The sequence below is a fragment of the Pan troglodytes genome, chromosome 10 (genome assembly GCF_028858775.2).
Source record: "Pan troglodytes isolate AG18354 chromosome 10, NHGRI_mPanTro3-v2.0_pri, whole genome shotgun sequence".
NCBI classification, from domain to species: domain Eukaryota; kingdom Metazoa; phylum Chordata; class Mammalia; order Primates; family Hominidae; genus Pan; species Pan troglodytes.
Genome location: NC_072408.2, coordinates 88,489,680 through 88,508,795, shown reverse-complemented (window position 1 = coordinate 88,508,795; position 19,116 = coordinate 88,489,680). Strand labels below are relative to the sequence as shown.

General features: G+C 36.2%; 1 protein-coding gene across 27 annotated transcripts in view; it reads left to right on the top strand.

Moving 5' to 3' along the window:
* Positions 1-19,116, top strand: part of PPFIA2 (PTPRF interacting protein alpha 2) — a 505,598-nt gene that overhangs the window by 50,353 nt on the left and 436,129 nt on the right. The window lies entirely within an intron of this gene.

Sequence of the window (19,116 nt, the reverse complement as noted above, 5' to 3'; positions counted from 1 at the left end):
AGGGGAAGTGGTGAGCACTTTAAAAGAAAACTCTGGAATGCTGTCTTTGAACTGAGACTTAAATGAAAAGGAGCCATTTATGAGAGGAGCAAGGAGCAGAGCCTTCTAGGAAGAGGGAACAGCAAGGGTAAGGATTCTAAGGCTGGAATAGGCTTGCAGAGCTGGGCAGAAAGAAGCCCTATGTGAGGAACCTGAACAATAAGAAAGATGAGAGAGAAGGTTTGAAACATTGGCAGTCTGATGGCTCTGGTAGGTTATTAATTTAAAAAATAAAATAAAAGGGGGTTTTTAATCTGAGTACAATGTATAAATGAAGCAGAGCTTCACTTTTACAGTAACAAAAGAAGAGAACAATTTTATCTTTAAAATTACCTTGCCTTGAGAAAATTCAGTTAGAACCTTTAGCATTGCCTGCCTGAAACAACACTATTTTGTCTTCCCTAACAGTTTAATTTAACATGGATTCAGGTTCATTGAATCACAGCTAATTGTAAAGCTTTCAAAATTAGCAGACATCTTCCATTAAGGGCCCAGTGATTATGTTTATTAGTATTTGTGGCCTGATTTGTTATTAGGTAAAGAATGCTATTACAGTGTAATCTCATGCATTTTAACAGCTGTGTTATTCCTAATCATTTGAAGAAGGTTGTAAACTGAGTCTCTTATATTAACAGAGATTCCCTAAACAAAGTAGATAGTAACAATCAGTTTTAAGACACTTCACAGAACTAGTGTAACTATCCACTTAGTTTAATGCTATTGCATGTCGCTATTGCTTCATGTTAACTCAGCTACATAAATCTCAGTTATAATTCTTTTACAAGTAATACTTTTTTTTCAAAATAACTTAAGAAAACTTTTTGCATGAGGTTCACTAAGTTACAAGTAAATTCTAATTTCATTCTTTAAAATTTTACAATTGGTGGATGAGTCTCCATATCTTTAGTTTGGTTTACAAATAGATGCTGAACATCTGAAGCCATTTTCAATTTTCTTTTAAATTATATACCACCCTCTGTTTTTACAATTTTTCTTCCAATTAAAAACATAAAAATAAACACAATGTATATTAATCCTATACATTTCTTTTTTTTTCTATTTTGTTAAATTTCCATTTTTTTTTGTTTTTTTATTATTATACTTTAAGTTTTAGGGTACATGTGCACAATATGCAGGTTAGTTACATATGTATACATGTGACATGCTGGTGCGCTGCACCCACTAACTCGTCATCTAGCATTAGGTATATCTCCCAATGCTACCCCTCCCCCCTCCCCCCACCCCACAACAGTCCCCAGAGTGTGATGTTCCCCTTCCTGCGTCCATGTGTTGTCATTGTTCAATTCCCACCTATGAGTGAGAATATGTGGTGTTTGGTTTTTTGTCCTTGCGATAGTTTACTGAGAATGATGATTTCCAATTTCATCCATGTCCCTACAAAGGACATGAACTCATCGTTTTTTATGGCTGCATAGTATTCCATGGTGTATATGTGCCACATTTTCTTAATCCAGTCTATCATTGTTGGATATTTGGATTGGTTCCAAGTCTTTGCTATTGTGAATAGTGCTGCAATAAACATACGAGTGCATGTATCTTTATAGCAGCATGATTTATAATCCTTTGGGTATATACCCAGTAATGGGATGGCTGGGTCAAACGGTATTTTTAGTTCTAGATCCCTGAGGAATCGCCACACTGACTTCAACAATGGTTGAACTAGTTTACAGTCCCACCAACAGTGTAAAAGTGTTCCTATTTCTCCACATCCTCTCCAGCACCTGTTGTTTCCTGACTTTTTAATGATTGCCATTCTAACTGGTGTGAGATGATATCTTATTGTGGTTTTGATTTGCATTTCTCTGATGGCCAGTGATGGTGAGCATTTTTTCATGTGTTTTTTGGCTGCATAAATGTCTTCTTTTGAGAAGTGACTGTTCATGTCCTTCGCCCACTTTTTGATGGGGTTGTTTGTTTTTTTCTTGTAAATTTGTTTGAGTTCGTTGTAGATTCTGGATATTAGCCCTTTGTCAGATGAGTAGGTTGTGAAAATTTTCTCCCATTTTGTGGGTTGCCTGTTCACTCTGATGGTAGTTTCTTTTGCTGTGCAGAAGCTCTTTAGTTTAATTAGATCCCATTTGTCAATTTTGGCTTTTGTTGCCATTGCTTTTGGTGTTTTAGACATGAAGTCCTTGCCCGTGCCTATGTCCTGAATGGTAATGCCTAGGTTTTCTTCTAGGGTTTTTATGGTTTTAGGTCTAACGTTTAAGTCTTTAATCCATCTTGAATTGATTTTTGTATAAGGTGTAAGGAAGGGATCCAGTTTCAGCTTTCTACATATGGCTAGCCAGTTTTCCCAGCACCATTTATTAAATAGGGAATCCTTTCCCCATTGCTCGTTTTTCTCAAGTTTGTCAAAGATCAGATAGTTGTAGATATGCGGTGTTATTTCTGAGGGCTCTGTTCTGTTCCATTGATCTGTATCTCTGTTTTGGTACCAGTACCATGCTGTTTTGGTTACTGTAGCCTTGTAGTATAGTTTGAAGTCAGGATGCCTCCAGCTTTGTTCTTTTGGCTTAGGATTGTCTTGGCTATGCGGGCTGCCTCTTCAAGTGGGTCCCTGACCCCTGACCCCTGAGCAGCCTAACTGGGAGGCACCCCCCAGTAGGGGCAGACTGGACACCTCACACGGCCGGGTATTACTATACATTTCTACCTGATGTTTATTTAGACTTTTCTCTTTAGCTTTAACTTATACAAAAGTTCTCTTAGAAATCAATAAATTCAAATGGAAAGTATTATACATAAATAAAAAATATATGCATTTTTGTATAATAATTTTTAAGGTTGTGGAAGCAACAAAAGTAGCATAATAAATAGCTTCATAAAAGTAAAAGTAAAGATAGTTATGAAGTTCTCTGCTACAGTAGCACAATACTGTAAATGCATTTCAAATTTAATTGAAAATATGTAATATAGCCTCCCTAGATGGAACCATATTTTTAAAAGTGCTCAGTGCTTTCCCACATGGATAAGACAATACTTATGCAGTACATAGTGTTAAACTTTTATGCTTCCTTATTTATATTACATATTGTTTTAGAAAGAATTTTGCAAACTCCGTATTGGACAATGTCTAATCTTCTAAGTTGGTCCCATCCTATTCCTGAAAAATAGTATTAACTTGTTTCATAAACTTTTTAGAGCAGCATTGCCCAGTAGAAATACAATGTGAGATACACATGCAGTTTCAAATTTTTGAAAAGTCCCATTTTGAAATAAGAAAAATAAATAAATAAAATAATTTTAATAGTATATTTTTGTTTAAATCAATATATCCAAAATATCATTTCAACACGTGGCAAATAGCCACATTTCAAGTGCTAAATACCTATCTGTGACTAGTAGCTGCTGAATTGGACACTGAAACTTTAGAACATGACTTAATGTGTGACTCAAATGATTTCCTATAAACTACAGTTTCTACAAAAGAGAACCTATTTTTCAGTAAAAATGATTACTACAGTGGAAAATTCAACTGGCTGATGAGACAGTCATGCATCATGACAAAATAATCAACTGAATCACCTTGTTTGGTTTGAGTTTTTGCATTTTTACCTTTCAGTAAGGGTCTTTGGCTCTGTGTGGAGAAAATCTTTACTCCCCAAGAATCTATTGTATTAATTCACTGAGATATTGTGCTTGTATCTTTTACATACCACGTGTTGCAATGTATATTGATTTGAGGTTCATAGGATTATCTTCCTTCCTTCTCCCTCCAACTGGACTATGGACACTCTCTGAGTAGGTACTGTATCTTCCTTTTCTTTTCTTTTTTATTTTTTTGAGACCGAGTCTTGCTCTGTCGCCCAGGCTGGAGTGCAGTGGTGCAATCTCAGCTCACTGCAAGCTCCGCCTCCTAGGTTCATGCCATTCTCCTGCCTCAGCCTCCTCTGTAGCTGGGATTACAGGCGCCCGCCACCAAGCCCAGCTAATTTTTTTGTATTCTTTAGTAGAGATGGGGTTTCACCGTGTTGGCCAGGATAGGATAGTCTCGATCTCCTGACCTCGTGATCCGCCCGCCTCGGCCTCCCAAACTGCTGGGATTATAGGGGTGAGCCACTGCGCCCGGCCGTATCTTTCATTTTTGTAACAATACACCAGGTAGAGGCTGGACACAAGACGGGTTCTTTTTTTTTTTTTTTTTTTTTTTAGACAGAGTTTCACTCTTGTTGCCCAGGTTGGAGTGCAATGACACAATCTTGGCTCACTGCAACCTCTGCCTCCCAGGTTCAAGTGACTTTCCTGCCTCAGCCTCCCAAGTAGCTGGGATTACAGGCATGTGCCACCATGCCCAGCTAATTTTTGTATTTTTAGTAGAGACAGGGTTTCACCATGTTGGTCAGGCTGGTCTCAAACTCCTGACCTCAGGTGATCCACCTGCCTCGGCCTCCCAAAGTCCTGGGATTACAGGTATGAGCCACCGTGCCCGGCCCACAAGATAGGTTCTTAATAAATATTTATATATTATATTTAAGTTGCTATCCTCAAGTAATGTCCCTTGGCTTTTTAATATAACTTATAGAAAAATTCAGAATTGTGGGTATTAAAACTTCCCAAGGCAAATGAACCTTGTATGTGCATGTATATGGGTAATTTAATTTTCCTATTTTAGTGAAGTCTGCACTTGTCTTTTATTTTATCTGTTCTCATTGATGCTCCCTTTCTGAAGGGCCTTGGGTTTTTGAGGTCACTCCCATCAAAGACAAGTTTCATTTGCTATCATTAAGTTTTATTACATATTTCACAGGTGTTTTTCTCATCATGAAGTCATTTTATATATCCTTTTCAAGTTGTTTTGTGTGTTTATACCTTAGCTCCTCTAAAATATTATAACCTTTAAAATCAGTGACCATTTTATTTTTTACTCAACCTTCTTCATAACACCAGGCAGTATTTTGGGCACAGAATAGGTACTGGGTTCAATAAATACTTGTTAATTGAGCTATAATATTTTTGGATGACAATTATGTTTAATATTGAAACTCTACTACACAACAACACAGTTTAAACTGTTTAATGTTATAATTTGCACACCCTACTTCACTATTTAAGTGTACATTGAATGTCTCTTTCATTCTTGAGTTCATTCATTTCACATATTGAGTGCTGCAAAGTCCAGGAAATGTACTAGAACTAAGCATCCCTTAGTGAATACAAGAGACAAGATCCTATGTCTGTGTTATTTGTGTTAGCAGAAATACAAACAACAAACAGGTAAACAACAAATAGGTATAAAATAATTTTATCTTAATTCAATGAAGGAACAAATGGTTGAGGAATAGAATAATAAGTCAAATCAAGATACTTGAAGTGAACAAGGACTCTGTGAGTAGGCAACATTTAAGCTGAGGTCTGAAGGATTAATAAACAATTGCCTTATGAAGAGCAGAAGAGAGAGCGTTCCAGAGAGAAAGAGTATCATATGTAAGACACAGCTTGGTACACAGTGGCATTAGGAAGATGCTCGGTGCATCTAGGGACTCAGTGAGCTCGTCAGAGCCATGAGTGAGGTGAGGTGGAGGTGAGGTGTAGCCAAGGCACGGGATTATGGTGGGATTTTTAGGCCACAATAAGGAAATTGGGCTTTATTTCAAAAGTATGGAGTAATGAAGGGCATGATCCATACTAGCAGAGAAGTCTGCTGAAGCAAGTGGAGAAGGAGGGCAAGAGGGTGAATGTGATAACAATGAGGGACATATTTTAGTTTTTCTGATACAAGTTAGTGGGTTGGGACAGTTGAGCAGCAGTAGTGATGAAAAGAAGATGCTATACATTGGATTCTGTACATTGGATTGATAGGACTACTTAAGGGATAGGACTTGGGGATTGAGGAAGAATAAAAATCAAGGATGACTAGCAGTTTTTCTGGTTTTGTTGGAATTATTTTTTTCAGATAGAGAAGTCTAAGAAGGAGAAAAAATTGGGGCTGTAAAAAAGAGAAATTTTAAACTTATTTAGTATGAGGTGTCTGTGAGATGTCTAATAAGATGTCTGATAAACAGATTGCTATAAAAATCTGTAGCTCAGAGGAGAATTTGCAAAAGTACAAATATGAAACTCATTGACAGTAAGTAGCCTTTAATAAGGTTATGAAACTGGGTAGAAACCCCTCAAGAAGAAGTGTAGAGAAAAAAGAGAAGAGGTCTGTGGACTGAACTCTGGGGAACACCGGCATCTTAGTCTACTTGTGCTGCTGTAACAAAATACCACAGACCAGGTGGCTTAAACAACAGACATTTGTTGCTCATAATTCTAGAGGCTGGGAAGTCCAAGATTAAAGGCTGGTAGATTTGGTTCTTGGTAAAAGCTCTCTTTCTGGCTTGCAGATAGTTGCCTTCTTGGTGTGTCCTCACACGGGGGAGGGAAGAAGCTCCAGTGCCACTTTCCTGTTTTATATGGGCACTAGTTTGATAATAGGGGCTTCACCCTCATAATCATATCTAAACCTAATTACCTCCAAAACACTCTATCTTCTAATATGATCGCATTGGGATTTAGGGATTCAAAATATGAATTTTTAGGGCACACAGCATTTAGTCTATAACAACTGGAATTTAGAATTTTGTTTGACAAGGAGAAACCAGAGAAGTAAGAATAAAGCCCAAAGAACCTAGTGTCATTGGAGCCTTCCCCTGCCAAAATCCTTTCAGTGGCTTTCTGTATATTTTAATTAAAACCCAGAATCCTTACTGTGATCATCAACGCCACTGTTTTGACAAATAGAGTGTAGACAACTTCAGTAATTGCTACTGACATTTAATGAAGTGGATTAAAATAATTTGGTGATATAGACAAGATTGATTTCACTGGAGTGATGGGATTTGAAGCTAGGTCAGAGTGAAGTGGGTAATATAGTGGAGAAACTAGTGAAGACAGCATTAAAAATTTGGCAGTCAATGGCAATAGAAAAATTTATAGTAACTGGAGAAAGAAAATGGACCAAGAAAAGACACATTTGGACTGGGAAGTGCTACAACAGATTTGTGTACTGAAGGGATGCATGTGTGGAACTACATCAGCATAATCTGTGCTGTGGCACTAGATACAAGCAGCCACAGTGTCATTGATGGTGGGGGTAGGTCTCAGAATGAGAACTTATGCCCTGGGTGTTTGCTGGCTGCCCTGTTTTTCTTACTCCTCTCCAGCAGCCAGCTGCTAGGAGCAAGTGATAAGAAATGCCAGCTTACATCCCACGTTTTCTCTCACTTTTTCCAGTCTTCAGCCTACTGTTGTTTCTCTTTCTCTTTCCTCACTTACTTAAATCTTGTAAATCTAAGTTGCAGCCACTTTCTTCTTACTTTTTTTTTTTTTTTTTTTAGTCTTCCCATAAAGTGTATAGTTTACTCTTATGGGTTGATTTAAATGAGACAAAGAGTTCAGTTCCGGGTTCATCGGAACAGTTGTGTGACTGACGAAATGAAACACAAATAATAAGCTTTATTTGTATACTTTTAATGGAGAACTGTATTACTATTTTTTACAACATACTGACAGAAAGAACAGTAGAATATTAGGCACTGATTGCTATTTATTTATTGAGCACTATGTCTCATAAACTATCTAGTGATTTATATAAAATGTGCTTTTTAAATTTCACAACCCATTTAGTCAGCTATAATTTTTATCTTCATTTTACAGATAAATAAAGAGGTTACATAACTTAATTAAGATAATGCATTTAGAAAGTTTCAGAGCCATGATTTGAGCCCAAGTAGCCTGACACAAAGCCCAGGCTCTAACCCCTAAATTCTACTGCCTCTAACCCCATAAATTCTTCTTGTCTCAGGGATCAAAATTATGTGGATGGATGTATTAAGAGTGTTCCAACATTGTGTGGTTTCTTCAAGATGGTACCCTCCTAACTCTCTCTAAATGCATGAATCAGTTTGACCCCAGCCCTAATATGGAGGCAGCAGGTCAACTTCCCACCTGTAATGAGCAGTAATAGCAGCAGTTACAGCAGCTACACTTAGTTATAGGTGACATTTGCTGAATGATGACTAAATGTCAAGCACTGTAACATTTCATTTAATCTTTCCAACAATCCTTTGTATTGTGCACCATGATGGCCTGCATCTCACAGATGAGAAAATGCAGTTCACAGAGGCTGACTAATTTGCCATATAACCTGTATGTGCAGAAGGAAGCGGTTTCATTCTGGAACCCAAGCTGTCAGTCTTAAAATCTTGTATACCTTTACTTATTCAAAGTTCTTACCGAATTTACTCACTTCTCCATGGTTTGTTTCTTCTTTATCTTCCAAACCTTTTAATCCAAATTTGCGTGCAACTTGTCAGTAACATTAAAAATAATTTTTATAGTATATAAATAAAAGAAATTTAAACGATGAGCATTCTTAGTAAAGTTTATCTCCACACAAAATTTTTATTTTCACTCAGTTTTATAACCAACTGATTTATTTATATCCAACTAATCAATATTTATATCCAACCGATGTTAGTTATTTTGGTTTTTGTTTTTTCCATAGTCTTTTTTGGTAACTGTTCTCTGGAATATTTCTGTGATAATTTTTGGTTATCATTTTATTTTTTTATCCTTCTAAACACCGTATGCAGTCAATGTATAAATTCAGACATAGTGCACAATGCCAGAAGTGGAACTAGTAATCTTTAAATAATGCTAGAAAATTGTTTGGAAACACATTTCCCAGAACCATATGCTTTGGAATTTGTTAAAACAAAACAAAAACCAAACCTATTCTGGTCAGAGAGGGTTTCCAGGTTCCACATTTTATTCTTATAATTCATCATTTAATTTTCTGCATGTTATGACAGATTTTATATTTGGTAGACAAAAATCTTTGTAAAGCATGAGAATGGGAATTTTAAGTTTTGTTTTTTAATTTGAAAGCTGTAGACATACAGTTGTAGAACTCTGCATTTGATTAGTAACTAATTTAAAAATATTTTCATTTACATATTTTATATATAACATTATATTTTATGTGTCTCAGTGAAAATAAACACTAGAAGAGATAAAGGTTTGGCCATAATCAGTATATATCATTGCTAGTGATTATGACTCTGTGAATGGATGAGATCATCCAAAAGGATTACAGAGTATGAAGATATATGGTCAAGGATTAAACTCTGAAGAACACCACCATTTCAGGGGAGCTCAGGTGAAGAGGCATCCATGAAGAGCAGTATGAAGACAAATGGTCATAGGATATGGGAAAGTCCAATATTTTCATGAAAGATGAAGACAAGTTTCATGGGTTAAAATTTCAAGGATTGAAGAGTCAACTATATTATGTACTATGAACATCCAGTAAGAATTTTATTTAGCAATATATTAAGGTTATTTTACTCTTGGCAAAATAAGATTCAATAGAAATGTGGATGCAGAGACAGGTTAGGAATTGAATAAGTTAGATATGGAGAAAGATAAATGTGTATTACTCTTTTAGTTCTACATGGACTAGAGAGATAGGAAGATACTTGGAGGATGATTCAGGGTTAAGAAATGTGTATTCAGAGAGAATAATTGAAATTGCTTAATATTATATGATAGAGATCAACCATGGTGATGAAATCCACTAAAAGCAAACATTTAGGTTTATGGCATAATCTTAGAATGCAATAATTTGTTTTTTCTTTCATTTAGATTATACTTAACTAACTTAAATATAATTCAAATAGTCAAGAAAGAAGCTTTTTTTTTGTTTTAGAGAGGATATTATTATTTTATGTTTATATGTCTTCAATAAGAGCTTATAATATTACTATGACTATGAAGAAAGCAATTTTACCACTACATAATTTTGGTTACATAAAATTTTTATGATAAATGGTGAAAAAACCTTTATACTAAGAAGCAAATATCTCTGCAAAAATTGTACAATATTGAAATCATGAAAATTTAAAAATGCTTTTGATGTATTAATATATTTATCAAAATAATTTGGTATAATGTTTACCAGAGTAAAGTCTTTACTCAACACTATCAAACTTTTAAACCCCTATAGAAACAAATCAATTTTAAGTCACCATTAAAGTCATCTTGTTTTATCTTTTACTAATGTTTGAGGACATGAGTAGATCACATGAAATGTGCTATACTCTCTATATCTCCTTTAGTAATTTCTTACAATTTCTTTAATCCTATAATGTTTTATTTCTAAAATTTTTCTGTGGTTTTATAATAGATGCATGGCCTAATTCTGCATATTACTTGATAGTGAAATATGTGATCTAAGGCTTTTCTGAGTTAGTAGAAATGTCTTCTTTCAAAGCTACTCATAGATAGTAAAAATCTTAGCTCTACCAATGCTTATAATAAAGTCTGTTGTGCTAAAATGCATTTTATTACAACAAATGTTAATTGTCATGGAACATACAATAGATAACTCATATTCAGTCTACTCAAAACCACTACTTTAAAGGAGAAAAATCAATGAACCTTTTTGTTTCCACTAGATGTGTGTGTTTGTGGTGTGTGTGTGTGTGTATAAAGGACTAGATAGGTTGAAATTAGTAACACTACTAAACTGTGCATCTCATACCTACCCTTCTTCCACAGGCATAGGGAATGGCCAAAATATATGCAAACTCATTTGCAACAAAGGGTTTACTTCAAATGATAAACAAAATATTTATTTCCTGAGGCTTCTAATTCTTCATGTTCTTTCCTCTGGCTCTTTATTCACAACCATTCTTCTCTTAAGTTCATTTTGTGCTGTGATGACAGCATAACACAGGCTAATTTATAAATAAGGGAAATTTGTTTTTTACAGTTCTGGAGGCTAGGAAATCCAAAGTCAAGGGGTCCTCATCTGGCTAGGGCCTTCTTGCTGTGTCATCTCATGGTGGAAGATAGAAGGGCAAGAAAGCATGTTTAAGAGTGAGAGCATGAGGGGGCTAAACTCACTTTTATCAGAAACTTGCTCCTGCAATAACAGCACTAATTCATTTATGAGGACAAAACCCTCATGGTTTTACTACCTCATAAGGGTCCCACCTCTTAACACCATCACAATGGTAATTACATTTCAACATGAGTTTTGGAGGGGACATTCAAGTCATAGCAATTCTACATGAATAAATCTTCTTTCTTAGAAACAAAGTTTTTCAACTCCTGGCCTATCGAATCAGAAATTCTCAGAGTAAGTCTTGGAATCTTTACTTTTGTCACCTTAATGTTTCTGTTCTTGAATACTTATATCCATGGTGACATTTATATTACTACATTTTAAGTGGCTTCTTTAAAAATATTGCTCAACAAATGTGGCTGTATAGGATTATTCTTATCACATTGGCTATAGTATTACTGCATTCAGGTTCCAAACATGATATCTAGTTTGTTTTCTTAAAAATTAATGTTGGATATATCCTTGATTCATCATTCTAGCCTGACTTGAATTGAAATAGTATATTCATCTAGGCATTCAACTCTACTTATTGAGAGAGAGCCTATCATATGCAGACACTGATTGATCCAGGTGCCTGGAAATAGACCAGTGAACAAAGCAAAGTCTTGGTCTAGAGGAAATGTTCTAAATAGTGAAGGAGACAGACATATGAGAGCATTTGTAACATTTTGGAAAAGTTTTTCTACTGATTGATTTTCAGTTTACTAAGGAAAACTATGCTATCTTGTAGTTTCTGGACGAATGTTATTACTAAATAATTTGAATTGTCTTGCTCTGAATAATGTAAATCTAAATCAAATAGTTTGACATATTCCTGTATAGATTTTTTAGCTGAAGTGGCTTATAAAACTTTAATAATCTTAAATGTGACTTATTTAATTTCCATGGCTTTTTCCCCTTTCCTTCCTCAGATTAATTAGATATACTTATCCAGTCTGAGCTGATAGTTATTGCAAAGGAAAGGAATTATAAATAGAATACTTAATTTTAGTCTCTAAATAAGTTTTTAAATAATGTATCATAATTTATGTAATTTCTCATACTGTGTGACATTTAATGAATCAGAATAGCCTAAAGGGCCTAAAAAAGATTTACTGAGAAATATGTCACTTGGAGTGTATACACTTTCTGATAATTCCTTTCAATTGAAAGAGAATGGGAAAGATGTTTTACTTTTTATGCTTAATTCATTACACATTTTAAACATATTAATTAAGCAAAATTTAGAAATTCAGGGAGATCTACATTTTCTAGTAATCCTGCCATTTCTCTCATTAGGCATTGTCTGTCTATGATTCATTTCAACAATGACAAAGAAGCTGCTAGACTCATAACAAACCTGAGTTTAAGATTAATATTCTCTAACTTCACATGTCAAAAAAACCTATCTCTCAAGAGAAAAGAAATTAAGGTCAAAAGGTAGGACTCTATTTCTTTTCAAGTGCATAAGGTTTAAGGATCAGAGAATATCTTTTCATCTAGTAGCGGGGGATCATATAAGTCAAGACTAATTGGATTGCATTTTAATAGGTTAACTTATTTTCTGCCTATCACCAAGGAAGTGTCAAATAATCTTTAATTCCTTTACTGGGTGAAGAATTCATCACATATCTTAATAAACTGCTCAATCAAAAGCAAAGTATGAACAACTGAAAACAGCAATATGTTTAATAAAGAAAAAGTTTCGCTGAGGCCATTATGCACAGGATGAGTATAAGAGACCCTGTTCAATGAGGTCCCCATTTGATCTGTAAAAATATTGTCAGATTTGTTAAACTTGGCTTATGTCTTTGCTTCATAAGCAAGACTAGGTTGCTTCATAAGTGTGTAAATTAAATATGCAAGGTTTAAATATGCAAATATGCAATATGTCAGTCTTTTTCCTCACCCTTCACTGGGTCCCAATACTTCCTGATGAAATTATGCTACCACATTCTTCATGACTGGATGATGAGAGTTAAGAGCCTGCAGCCACAGAACCAGTAGAGGAATTGACAAGACCAGATTTATCCTCCTGCCAATGTGCAAATCAAAATTTAAACAAAGCACATCAAGTCAGTATTTCACTGTCTACTACTGCTGCTACTATTGCTATTCGTGCTACTGCCACTTAACCCTTATTTGCATTTGCTGTGTGTACACATTTACCTTCCCAAGAATCATCAGAGGCAGGTACTATTGTTACGTAAGTTTTATATGTGGGAAATTAAAACACAAAACTCTTAAGTAACTAGCCCAAGGTTATACATCTGTACAGTGTCAGAGCCAATATTCAAATCCAGGCATCCTAGGCCTAAAGCTCTTGTATTAATACCAACACTCAATTACACAACACAAAAATCACAATATGTTAATATTAAATTAGCCTTTTTGCTGATTTTCTGATTGCAAAATTCTCAATAAATTTGTCTCATTTTGGGGGGACGCTGCTTATTCAGACAATTATATAACATAGCACTGAGAATTAAGAAATGAGGTCAGGGAATTGCCAAAGGAAACCAGAGTTGGGAAATATAAAGTGCAAAAACATTCAGAAGAAGCCAAAAACAATTGCTGTATAGAGATGATCATTTGAGCAGAAAAGTTTGCTAATGAAACTATATTTTTATTTTTTGGCTGGTGTTTTTCTGAACAGAGTAAGGCTGAATCATTTGCAAATGCTTATGAAAAGGGAAATAATTTATACTGTTTTTTAAAAAAAGTATCTTGTATTAGGCCATTTTTGCATTGCTGCAAAGAAATACCTGGCTGGGTAATTTACAAAGAAAAAAAGTTTAATTGGCTCACAGTTTTCTCGGTTTTACAGGAAGCATGGTGCTGGCATTTGCTTGGCTTCTGAAGAAGCCTCAGGGAGCTTTCAATCATGGCAGAAGGTGAAGGGGGAACAGGCACATCACATGGCAAAAGTAGGAGCAAGCAAGAGGGGATAGGAAGGTGCCACATTTTAAATGACCAGATCTCGCAAGAGCTTACTACCACAAAGACACCATCAAGCCATGAAGGATATGCTCCTATGATCCAGACACCTTCCACCAGGCCCCATCTTCAGCACTGGGACTACAATTCCACAAAAAAGTAGGGTGGGGACAAATATTCAAACTATATCATTTTACTGCTGGCCCCTCCCAAATCTCATGTCCTTCTCACATTGCAAAATACAATCATGCCTTCTCAAAAGTCCCTCAAATTTTTAACTAATTCTAGTGTAAACTCAAAAGTTCAAAGTCTCAGCAGAGATGAAGCAATTCCCTTCCACCTATGAGCCTGAAAAATAAAAAACAAATTAGTTATTTCCAAGATTCAATGCAGTTATAGGCATTAGGCAAACATACTCCAATAAGGAGAAATTGGCCAAAAGAAAGGGGCTGTAGACCTCATGCAATTATGAAACCAAAGAGGGTAGTCATTAAATTTTAAAGCTCCCAAATAATCTATTATTCCGTATCCCATATCCAGGGCAAACTGGTGCAAGGGGTGGACTCCCAAGGCCTTGGAAAGCTCCACTTCTGTGTCTTTGCAAGGTTAAGCACCAGGGTGCTCTCAGAGGTTGTTGAATGCCTGTGGCTTCTCCAGGCACAGGTTGCAAGCTGCTGGTGGATCTACAGTTCTCTGATCTGGAGGGTGGTAGCCTCTCTCTCATAGCTTCACTATGCAGTGCCCTCGTGGGGAACCTGTGTGGGGGCTCCAATCCAACTTTTCCCATAGGAGCTTCCCTAGGAGAGGCTCTCTGTGGGGACTCTGCCCCTGCAGGAGGCTTTTGCCTGGGCACTGAGGCTATTCAATACATCCTCTGCAATCTAGGCAGATAGCACCAAACCTCATTCACTCCTGTACTCTGTACACCTACAGGCTTAACACCACATGGAAGCCACCAAGGCTTTCAGTGGCTTTTGCACTATCAGTATCCGCCAGCACTAGCAGTATCTGGAACCCTTTGATCCAAGGCTGGAGCAGGAGCAACCAGGATGCCAAGAAGGCTGCACAGGACAGTGGTGGCCCCAGGTCTGGCCCATGAAACCATTCTTTCTTCCTAGGTCTCCAGGCCTGTGATGATGTGAGGGGCTGCCACAAAGTTTTCTGAAATGCTTTTGAGGCCTTTTTCCATTGTCTTGGCTATCAGCACTTGGGTCGCTTTTAGTTATGCAAATTTCTCTAGCAAGTGGTTGCTCTTCAGCCTCCTTGAATTTCTCTCCTGGAAAAATAAAAACTCTTTTCTTTCTCTATCACATGGTCAGGGTGTGGATTTTCCAAACTTTATGCACTGTTTTTTTAAACATAAATTCCAATCTTAGGTCATTTTTTTTTGCCCCTGTATCTGAACATAGGCTATTAAAAGCAGCCAGACCACATCTTGAACACTTTGTTAATTAGAAATTTCTTTCATCAGATACCCTAATCATCACTCTTTAGTTTAAACTTCCACAGATCCCTATAGTAGGAACAGAATGCAGCCAAGATCTTTGCTAAGGCATAACATGTGTGAACTTTGCTCCAGTTCCTGTAAGTTCCTCATTTCCATCTAAGACCTTGACACCTGGACCTTACCATCCATATTACTATTAGCATTTTAGTCACAGCCATTTAACCAGTCTCTAAGAAGTTCCAAACTTTCCCTTATCTCTTTGTATTCTTCTGAGCCCTCCAAACTCTTCCAACCTCTGCCCGTTACCCAGTTACACAGTCACTTCCACATTTTTAGGTATTTTTATAGCAGTGCCCCAAACTCCTGGTACAAATTTTCTGTATTAGGCCATTCTTGCATTGCTACAAAGAAATATATGAGACTGGGTAATTTAAATTGGCTTACAGTTCTGCAGGCTTTACAAGGAGCATGGTGTGGGCATCTGCTTGGCATCTGGAGAAGCCTCAGAGAGCTTTCAGTCATGGTGGGAAGTGAAGGGGGAACAGGGACATCACATGATGATAGCAGGAGCAAGTGAAAGAAAGTTAGAGGGGAGGTTCCACACACTCTTTGATGAGCAGATCTCATGAGAACTCACTATTACCAAGACATCACTGAGTTATGAGGGATCTGCCCCCATGATCCAAACACCACCCACCAGACCCCACCTCCAACACTGGGGATTAAAATTCGACATGAGATTTGGGTGGGGACAAACATCTAACCTTATGATATATAAGACTATATCATATTATCTCTTATACACTTTATAATGCTTCCTGAAAAGAGACTTAAACTGCCTCATTTATTCCAAAACACTAGGTAAAAATGAGTTGGATAGATATTTTCATTATGTGGTCAGAGATATTGACTAAGGAGTACTTATGTTAGAAAGTACCTCAGGTTTAAAAAAGTATAAATCATCTACTGTGATGATATATTCAGCAACTAAAAATTAGTTGCTTTTTAAACATTATTGTCAACTTGGCCAAGCTATTTATAAATAATTAAAAATAATTGCTTTTTCGTCATAGAATTTTATATCTTTATTGATAGTTATATGGCTTTAGGGTATCAAAACTCCGCCTAGAATTTATCACCACAAAAATATTTTTCTTAGAAATTTAATGATTCTTATACATTCAAAATTGACCAATACTATGAAAATATGTGTGGAAGCAGATACAGTACAAGTTATGTGTACAATTTTATGATTCATATTGATAGTTGTTAACATCAATCAATTGATTGATCATTTATTATTGTTTTTCTAACATCGCTTTGCTTTTCGAAGTGTAATTAGAATTATAATACCAGACCATAAAATCCAGAGGAAGAAAATTGCTTATTTCTTTTATGGATTCATTGGTCTAAAAAGATTCAACCTGTAAAATATTTTTATTTTATAATGAGCACTTGTATGGTGAACATAGAAAAAACTCAATAACAGATTAGAAATATATGAATATTGACTCTAAAATTAGTTATTTATTCCTGTGTAAATAATTACCTGAGCACTTACTGGCTTAAAACAATGTATATTATTTCGTAATATCTGTGGGTAGGAATTTGGCACGGTTTAGCTGGGTCCTCAGACTCCAGATCTCTCACAAGGCTGCAATCAAAGTATCAGCTAGGGCTGACATCAGCTCAGGCTCAAACTGTGGGAGGAGCAACTTCTGAATTCACTTAACCTGAGCTTGGCAAGCTTCCTTTCCTGGCTAGTGGTTGGCATGAGACATCAGTTTCTTGCTACCTTGATCTTCCCATAAGCTGTACAGTGTGGCAACTTCCCCCAGACAGGTTTTGTGTGTGTGTGTGTGTGTGTGTGTGTTTGTGTATGTGTGTGTGTGTCAGAGAGAGAGAGAGAGAGGAAGAGAGAAAGTCAGTCTATAGTAACCTAATCTCAGAAGAGACAAGAAGACATCCCAACACTTAACCGTATTTTTACTAGGCCTAAACATCTACATGTAAGAGAGGGGGATTACACAAGGGTGTGAATACCAGGAGGTAAAAATCACTAGGAACCATTTTAGAGTCTTCCTATCACAATTTCCAAAGACATTCTAAAGAATATTATAAAATAAAATGTATCTTTTTCTTCTTTCTCTTTTGGACAATTTCTTCCTTGCTAAATACTGTTTCTTGGTGTTTCCCCTGGTCAAAAGTTACTTATCTCCTTTCCACAGCTAATTAAAGTTTGCTTTTAGCTAACTATTATCCATTAATAGGTCCTTGTTGAATTAATCTTATGTGAAAGACACTTGGCAAATGCAATCTGTACAATAAAAGAATGACTAACTTAATATACTTCCTCCTAATGAGTTTGCAGTGGAGGTTCAGGCAAAATCTGTTGAAATGATTCACTTAGTATTGGTGACTAATTCCAATAAGGTGTTATCTCGTCATTGTGCCTGAGCATTCAATGCCACAGAACAGAAAGCAGTATATAATAAAAGGAATTTCAGGTACTGAAATAGGATACTTTAAGGCAGAGTCCTCCCACACACAGGAAACTGCCCACTGAAACTGTCTTTCCATTTATTTTTCTCGAATCAACATATTTATTGAAACATTACAGAATATAGAGAGGTATGGATAAACCTATGCTAAGAGAGTTAGGATTTATATGGAAAGAAAACACATAGAATGATAATATCAGGCAATATATAGATGAAAATAAGTATAATGGAAGTTCAGTGGATGGAGAGGTCACTCCTGCCTGGGCTGGTCAAGAAAGTTTAATTTGGTCTGAATCCAAGGTATTCTTACATTCAGGCCAAGCCTGTTCTGACTTACGTTTTTAATTACCCCTTGTGGTAGGCTGCATAAGGAACCCCCAAAATGTCTGCATCTTATATCCCAGGACATGTGGCTATGTTACCTTTGGGACATTGTGGGTGTGAGAACATTAGGTTAAGAATCTTGAGATGGAGAGATAATTCTGAATTAGCTAGGTGCATCCAATGTAAGAGTCCTTATAAGAAGGAGGCAAAAGGGTTAGTGTTAGAAAAAGAGATGGGAAGATAGAACTAGAGATTGAAATAATGCTCTTTGAAGATGGAGGAAGAGGCCATAAGCCAAAAAATGCATGCAGCCTTTAAAAGCTGGATAAGGCAAGGAAATGGATTCTCCTCTGAAGTCTGCAGAAGGAACATAGCCCCTGCCAACACCTTGATTTTTAGATTCTAACCTTCAAATCTGTAAAATAATAAATTTGTGTTATTTTGAGTCACTAATTTGTGGAAATTCATTACAGAAGCAATAGGAAATTAATATACTCTTCACATGGAATGGAATTTAGTAGTTTACCCATGGGCCACGTTGCTTTACTTTTCTAGCAGTCCTCTTAGGTCAAGCACTTTAAGATGCACTGCCCACTCTGCAGCTCAAATCTGGTCCTCAGGAATAGTCACCTCTGTGTGTTGGGGGAGGAGGAGTGGGAGGGTGAGGAGTGAGACAGGAATAGACTTTGGTGCCTAAGTGTAAAGATGTGAAAAATCCTGAAATGCAAATTCAGTATACTTTCCATGAAGAAATTTCCTGCCTAATTTGCCAATAATGCTCTCATTAAGAGATAATGTTTATCAATTCTGGCAGAATCTGTTTTACAATATTTTCACATGGCTTGATGTAGCTCCTTGCTTAAGGATATGGAAATACTGGTCATCACCACATTATTTTTGGCCTTTGGACCAAAGCTAAAATTGAGAAAGATTCCAATTTTAATATTGTGTTACATAGCCACTGCACTATGCAT